Source organism: Colossoma macropomum, unplaced genomic scaffold (genome assembly GCF_904425465.1).
Source record: "Colossoma macropomum unplaced genomic scaffold, Colossoma_macropomum, whole genome shotgun sequence".
Classification (NCBI taxonomy): domain Eukaryota; kingdom Metazoa; phylum Chordata; class Actinopteri; order Characiformes; family Serrasalmidae; genus Colossoma; species Colossoma macropomum.
The window spans coordinates 6,576,142-6,585,188 of record NW_023494792.1 but is presented as its reverse complement, the minus strand read 5'-3'; positions in this window follow the sequence as shown (position 1 = coordinate 6,585,188).

The following is a 9,047-nucleotide window of genomic DNA, read 5'->3' as shown; positions in this document are numbered from 1 at the left end:
CTCCAGTGTTCAATAATTGGATAAAACCTTATTAGAACAGCTTTGGTAAGACATTTTCTCATTTCTGTCTCGTAAGACCTGCATGGCTGGAGTGTAGTGTGCTACACCGGCACAAATTTCGAACAGATCTCACTAACTGCCCAATGGCTCCTATGTACGCATGCATGGTTTTAAAGGGCTGGCCAGGGCTCACTCTGAAATCTGATTGACCACCCCAGATGCCACCCTAAATTTTCTGCCATGTCATTGGTTTTCACCTTGCTGTGGGGCAGGTGCTTGTGCCTTAAAGAGCAAAGGTGGAACAACTCTGTCCTGTGCCATCATGTGTGTTCTTAAACTAAAAATACGTAGAGAGAGTTAATAGACCCTATCTGATCTCACTTTTTCCCACAATCTTCCCACAGTAGCTGCGGAATTACAACATGATTTCCACTGAACTGGCCCCTGCAACTGGGTCAACTACACACAGAAGGGTAGCAACTTTTTTTGTCTTACTAGTACTATTGTACTTCATCAGACTTACAGTTTCTAAAATTATGCACTCCTTGATAAATGGCTTCAACAAGCTTTCCAATTTTTCCTTGAGTGCTGGCACTGTCATAAACAACTACTTCATTTGTGACACATTAGGTAGTCCATATAGAACAATTTGATGAGTTAAACCATAAAACAAAATCAGATACAGTCAGAATTAGTCCTCTGTGCTAGTTTGCCTTTCAGGCTGTGAATTAGCAAACATCGAAAACAGTACATTTTAAGACAACTGCACCATATTTTTCTGGTCAGCATGGCAAATCTATTTTCATGACTATTTGTGACTATAGTACATTCCATTTCCTTAATAAAGAATAGCATACAGAAGAAAAATATTGCTAATAAAAATTATTACATTTTAATGAAACCGCTGTGAGCACCCCTCTTCCAGAGTCTTACCTGTGCAGCTGTCATTTACATATTCATTGCTTGGCATACACCTTTAAAGTCAATCCCATCTATATCTTCTATCTGTGCCTTTGGTAAATACACCCTGCCAAAAAGGTCCATTAGAAACAATTAGGATTAAAACCTAATGTTTTTGCCTTCTAATAGGAATTGGCTTATTGCTTTCCAATACAGGCCACTAGTTTCCTGCAGAACACCTTAGATCCCATTATAAAACCACTAAATGCATTCAGAATCAGCCATTGGTCACCTGTTAAACCACAGGATCCTTTACACTGTGATATTAACACATTGAAAAAGCCAAAACACATTACAACACCATCAGGAACCACCAGAAACACATAATGGTTTCTATGGTTTTTTTTTCACAAGAGTGTTAAAGGCTGTTATAACAACAGGGTTATTTCTTTTAGATACAGTATTAAATACTTGGCATTACAGTGTCTTAAACTGTGATGTGAATTAATATATGATTTTAATTGTGTATCCATTTCTTATTATAACTAATAGTCTTAAGGCCTTTCATTATCATACATAAATAATGACGTTTTTATCATTGTTTTTGTCATTTTTCAAAGAAATGGATTATATATTTTCTAACAAACGTTGGACAAACATACCTAAATACTGCCTATCATCTGTAGGCCTGAGTCTCCATTAACAGGCTGTGATGGTGTTTCAAGGATTTTGAGGTTTGTTCTCAGAATAATTTTCAAGAAAGAGCTGGTACTTTTTTCTCTTTTGGGGATTTCTTCTCGCAGGAATGTTGTCATGATCCTCTAGAAACACTTTCTTTTGCGGACGAGGTGGTCACGTCTGTCACAGGGGCTCGCGATTAACATGATTTAAATCACGTCTCGCGACCTGATTCTCTAACGGACACTCAGACAGAGTTAGCGTTAGCTACTGAGCTAAAGAGATGAGACGTTCACCACGGATGTCAAGCTCGCTTTAGTGGATTCTGTCACAGACAACACGGTTCATGTCTGTGAAATACCAGAGCTGAACCACTCGGACGTTTCCAAAGTCGAGCGGGAGGAGGTACTTCACCTGTGGGACAGAAGAGAGGAAGTGTAAGTTATAACTTGTGGAAAAATACTCCCTCAGCCAAAAGTGACCGTTGGCCGTGTCCTGTTGCTCGGCTTAGCAGCGAGCTTAAGCTAGCTAGGTTAAGGTAGCTGTTAGCCAATTTCAGTAGCGAAAGTTTGATTTTTGAGCTGAATGGTGTTGATGTTTAACGCTAGCTATGTCAGTTGAGCTTAAGTGCTGTACATGCTAGATGATCTTAATCAGAACTGAGAAATACCAGTTTTCCCACTTTCAAATTGTAGCTATTCGAATAGCTGACATATAACTAACGCTAACTGTCTGAACTTGGAGCTAATAATTATCCTGTTCAAAACAACTTCACAGTAAATGAAATAACAGAACCTGGCAATAGAACCCACCTTCCTTATTCGCTTTTTTCACGATCTGAAAACATGGCTAACAGCTAAATGGAGCTTAACTTGACTCAATTCCGTAACGTTAATCTTCAAAGTTCGTGGTTAACTAACGTTACTGAAATCCGCGACAGTTAGGTGTGTTTTCCCTCTGATTCGCTGTGCCCCGTCATTTGGAATTGCCGTTCATAACGGGCGTCATTGGAGAGGATACACAGGGTTACACCGACAAGGATTAAGTTTAAACTTTGATTAAATCAAGGTTTACCCATCAATCATGTTGCACCAAACTTCAAACTTAGTTCAAAAATAATCAGATTTAAATTTGAACCATCATTTTAATCTTGAATTTGATCTTTAATCTTCGATTAAATTTAATCATGTTGCACTCAGATTTTGTTGAACTGGTTGATCTTAGATGAACAGCTTGGCAGATGGCTGTCTAAGAGGCTAACAGACTACTCTAGTAATACTCAGTGTTAGGCTTTAGATTTAAGTAATTACTGAGCTTTTACTGTAAAACTGCAACTTACAGAATAACATACATAACAGTATAACATACATAGTGTTTGTATTTAAAATGTTTCGATTTAAATAGCCATCAGATGTTGTATATATTTTAAGCTGTCTTCTCAGCTTTGGATAAAGCCTCTGGCTCTAATAACTGGCTGTTTGAAAGTTTGAATTCACTCTTTGCCTGTGAGAGATGTTCTGATGTAGCTCTGTGCTATTTTTAACAAAAAATGAAAAAAAGTAATTTACAGACAATGATTAGTGTGGACAGTTGTGGCTTTTATGCTGCTGAATCCATCAAAGCGGACAATCGAAGTCAATGGCAGATTACGAGTTTAATTGCAGATTAAGGTTAAAATTAAATGGTGCAACCCAACTTGATTTAAAATAAAACCTAAATTAACAAACCCTTGATTAGCTCTAAATTCAGTTTAACTCAACACTACATTTAAACCATCATTTTAAGCCTGGATTACTTTTACAGTAAATCTAGATTAAATTTAAATAACAGTTGCACTGTTACTTTAAACTCAGATTTAAACTTCATTTAGGGATTCTAGTTAAATTTCCAATTTCACTGGTTTAAATTGACAAAATGTGTTTAAGAAATGTTTTTTTTCTGCAGAACCAAAAATCTTTCTTAGTAAAACTATAACGCCCATATAATAAAACTTATAAAACTTTATAAGGGCTTGTTGTAACTCACTCACTTGTGGTTAACAGTTCTCCCCACAAGGGTGTGCTAGTAGCACTCATGTAGCTTCTGTGTGCGTTACTGAAATAGAAGGAAATAAACACAGCAGCGGGATCTCACTGATGCATGTTTTACAGTTAGAAATTGTGTGTCAATGAAGTAAACAGCTGAAGACGGACTGAATAAACTCCAGGAAATAACACAGTTTTGTTGAACTAGTTGATCTAGTTTGTTGAACAGCTTGGCAGATAGCTAGCTAACAGGCTAAGAGGCTACTAAGACTCAGTGTCAGGCTTTAGATTTAAGTAATTACTGAGTTTTTACTGTAAAATATTTAGATTCCGATTACCTATATGTTTAGTATATATTTTAAGCGCTCTTCTCAGGTTTGGATAAACAGCGTCCCATGATGACGCAGAGCCTCCGAGTCTAATAACAGATTGTTAAACATTCATTCTTTGCCTGTAAGAGCTGTTTCTGGTGTAGCTTTTTGCTACTTTTCACTCAAAATGAAAAAAAGTAACTTACAGACAGTGATTAGTGTGGAGAGTAATATTGTTGCTGTTGCTGACAGATAATCAACATTAATGGCTAATTAATTGCTAGCTGACGCTGTTGTTCAGCATTAGCCTAGCAGCGAGTGCCATAGCATTGAATTTTTGTAGCCAGCTAGCTTTCACGCTTTACTGTGTCTTTCCTTCTTCGATAGGGGCTCACCAAGGAAACTTTAGAAGTAGGGTGATCTTGTACACCTTTGCTCCAAAGGAAGATTTAGGCAGGGAAAAGACAAATCTAAACGACCAGCTTGGGGAAAATTGTTGATGGTAAGTGCAGTTGGGTTTTGCTAGAGTTTTTCCAAGGGTTATGATTAATAAAGGTGGCACTCAGTGAATTGTGGATATTAAAGAAACCATAAGAGATGCCAAACGATGTGTAGCATTAATGACATGACCGAGCATATTTGTGTCACAGACATGTTACTTTATGTACACTCTGATAACATTTCAACAGAGAAACATGAAAACTTTTGAGACATGTCTTAACACACTCAGGGATGCTCAAAAAGGAGCTGGAATAATGTGGATACTCAAATTAAGCACAAGCATACATGAATTAGCGATACTGTATTGAAGTTATGACTAAGGTAATGTGTATATCAGGATACACTGATACAGCTTTTTTCTCTACTGATACAAATACCTGAAACACGTCGAGTTGCTTACATCAGTAAGCCATGATGTGTCTGTACACCCTGCTCAGACCATCTCAAATGTGCGTGAGTACTGAAGAGAAGCCTTCATTCAGACATGCCTAATAACATAATTAAGTCAATTAAGTCTTAAGAAAAAAAAATCAGGTTTTATACCATTCTTCTAATTTTGTTTCTCATTTTTTTGATGTCAGAAAGCAATGAAAATGTCATAAAAATATAAAGGATGGTAAAGGTTGCATGCACAACAATAACTGTCAAATTCAAATCATAATAAAATAATTTTTCTTCTGCTTAGAACCACAAACATGCCATTGAGTGAAAAAAATTAATTTACGCTTTCAACAGATTTAATTTTCTTTCAGAAAGTTACAAGCAAGAAATAATTGAAAAAATGTAAGAAGAGGGCTTCAATGCTTATACATTACCTTTAAAAAAAATTACTGTTTTCATTAGTTAAAAAGAAGGTTGTTGAAGATGAAATGACACTATTATGAGGTAGCTACTACTTTACATACATAGTGGTTACAAACAGCCAGTAAGTTTATATCTGTATCAGACCTGAGAGCTTTGCAGCTAAGTTAATCAGTCTGAATAGTTTTGAAACCTCTGCAACTTGACCAGAAAAAAACACCAGAAACAAGTTAATCCATGGGCTAACGCTAACATGTATGAGTCTAAGACGGAACATGAATTTATTACCACTTGGAGGTATGAATTTGACTGAGTGCGCTGTAATGAAGAGCAAGGGAAGTTTTACAATACTGCACCCCATTTTGGCAGAGATGTAAGTAGCTATGTTAGCTGCCAAAGTAATGGTAATTATGTTTTTTTTACAGTCCCCTAAGTTTTATGTATTAACCAGGCAACTATAAACTTCTGAGACTACTAAACTAAATTACAATGAAATGCACAACAAATATTTAGATAGTAACTGGGTTAACGTGGTAAATGAGGTAGAAACTCCACAACGTTGTGCAACTGCTTTGGGTAAAAGGATGCTAAGTACTAAGAAAGTCAACTAGATTACACTAAAATAACAGGTTCTAGCTATTAAACTGGTTAAGTCAAATATCTCATAATTATTTAGAGTAACTAGGTGGCATGTACAAACATACTCATACTAAATCTCACTGTAATGTCACGCGCTTAAGCTGGAGTGCAATTCAGATACACCTCTAAGTAGCACATAGTTACAAGGTGTACAATGACGATAAAAAATGTAAAGATAGTTTTCTGAAATAAGTGGTAAGAACACAGTATGTTCATGTCGGTGTATGTGAGGGATAGACAGAGGAGAGAGAGAGAGAATTCTTACTGAGGTTTAGTGACAAGATGGTTGTAAAAAACTGAGAAAGTAACACCATTTAAATCAATTAGACTAAAGTATCTCTCTCACTCTCTCTCGCCTGAATCAGAAGAGCTGTAAGAAATAATTTTTTCTGCCTGCTTTTCTCACGCATTATACATTGTTCATTGTTAATTGTAACTTTTCCTATGCAAAGTTGCTTTGACCTTTTTTCCGTGGACAAGTGATTTTGGTCTTTGGTCAAGTAAAACGTGTATTTGTTGTCCACAGTCCTGTCAAGCCCTGATCAGGATTTTTTGTTGTTAGTCATGCTGCTGTCTGTGTCTTTAAGATACTAACCTCATCTTCCCATGCCTGTGAGTGTGCTGGGGTGAGCTTGCGCTGATGTGTTTCTGAACTAATTGCGCTTAATCACAAATTAATTGCCATCAGCTTTAATGCAATGCTCGTTAACTGTCCTAATTAACATAAGTAACATTTCTGATTACTGCAGGTGGGAGGTGCTGTGCTGTTTTAATTTTCAAAGAGGCTGTCATACAATTACCTGTGTCAACAGGACTGAAACTGTACCCTATTGGTGTTTTTTATCCTGTACATTGCATGTGTGTGCGAGAGAGACAAAAGAAGTAGTTGACTCTCTTGCTACACTCTCATGCCAGTAATTGAAGTTTTAAGTGACCACCCACTGTACCCCGTACATACTGGATAAAAACACTAGCAGCAATCTATCATTTTTAATTGCTGAGAAATGTATTAAAATAATAAAGCGTATTGCGGGCGGCCAGAGTGATGAATAGGCCTTGCTGCCTCTATCGCATTACCTGCGCTGCCAGAGATATTACGACCAGCATGTGCCCAGACACATGTGACTGTTATTCAATAACAAAAGTTGCATATTAAATTCCATCACAATGCATAAGGAAAGAGGAGCAGAGAGAAAGAGAAGGGTTTTGGTGGGGGTGGGAGAGAAACAGAATGGTTGTTTTGGATGGACTCACTTGGAACAATACTGATCTTTGGAGTCTTTGCCCATTTTGGGTTACAGTGATGGAAATTCCAGTAGAGACTTGATTTCAAGATAATGTTAATCTTGCTACTTTATTCTCTACTGATATCTTCCTAAATCTTTTTAATACTCCTTTTAGATGTTATTTTTTTGTTTATAGATGAGAGATTAGCAGTTGATTTAATTGAGGGGTGTTGAATTATGACTTTACCCCAGCAGTTTGGACCATCAGTGACCTCACAAATGTTCACACTTTTTATAATAATTCACAATTGAATAGGCATTAATTGTTAATTATCTTACTAATGATTTAAGCGATTAACACTGAAGAGCACAACAGCAGGTAATCATGTCATTATTTTGTACTTTCCGTAAAACAAACATTTTCTGCTAATTTGGTTAATCAGTGTTAAATGGCTGATCAGCACATGGGTTAATTGTGCTAAATTGAACACACTTGGTTTGGCCTAATTGGTTTTGCTGTTTTGTGCTGTGTGGCAAGTTCTGTGATTTTCTTTTCTTATCATTTTTTAAAAAATTTTACAATCCCCAGATTTGTTTGCTCCAGTCTGTTGAATGCATTTGATGCCCTTGTGTATCAAGAGCCTCGTCTCACATGATACAGTATGATATGCTGCGTTGTTAGAGCCCTACGAGTGCATTACTTGAAAGATATTTTTAAGACAGTAAATTACACATCATAATAAAATACATAATATAAAAAGACTGATAAAGTAATATGTACATTGCACAGAATAAGAGCATGTATAATATTCCCTTCTTTTTTCAGTTAAAAATTATGAATATACTACTCTATTCTATGACAGCTTCTAGTAGGGGTATAACAGTACAGCGTATCATACTGTATCATTCAAGATGAGGCTCTTGATTTGATACGCAGGAGGCATCGAACAGTACATTCAACAGATTGGATCAAATAATGTACTCAATTTAATTCTGCTTACATTGTGTGAGGTGCAATAAAAAATAAATAAACCCACAACAAGGGCAGACTGTTCTTCCTCTGAAAATAAACTGGCAAGAAAGCAGTCTGAATGGATCAGGCAAACATCAGCTGTGCCATTCTAAAGTCTCAAATTATATCTTTACGATGTTCAATGCTTTAGCAAACTGAAAATTGAAACAATGACATTAACAAACAGTTTCAGCTATTTCATATTTTTAGCTGTATGTATAGAGCCCACTTTATTGTAACAAATCAGATTATGATTTTTGTTGTGTTGGTGTAGCAACATACAAGAACGGTGGAAAGTCTGCGTCTACACATTTTTATTCCGCTCCTGTCTACACACACTCATCTCTGCATTCAAGTTTACTCCCAGTAACTGATTACAGATACTGATTCCTGCAGAAACCACCTGTGCTTCTCAGTCGTTCTCATGATTCCCATATTCACTCTTTCTTATGTTCTTTTTCCCCTACCCACACACTCTGTATCTACTGCCCCTTTATTATCTTCCTCTTCATCCTCTTCCTCTTTTACTTTTTTATCTCCTGAGGGCAGGATTGTGGAGCTTTAGTGTATGTGTGTGCATGTTCATGTGAACACTGGTGTGTGTGTGCGACGGTGTGTGCTTTCACATTCACCACATTTATTTCTTGATGTTTTGATGACAAATGTTGATGATGGATAGGTTTTGTAGAGACCATGAAACGTCTGTGTTATTGAAGAATGTGTGTGTGTATGTGTGTGTGTGTGTAAGTGTGCTAGTTTTTGATAATTTGATGGTAAAGAGGCAGTGATGAATGATTTTAATGTGCTGTGGGTCATCAAAAAAAGAAAGAAAGAAAGAAGTTAACAAGAAAAAGTGGACTGGGTTGGTGATGTCAAAGAGCCACGAAAAAAATGGATTGGGAATACAGCTTAACCAGTTTCACAGATGATCCATGCAATTTTCTTTCTTTCTTAC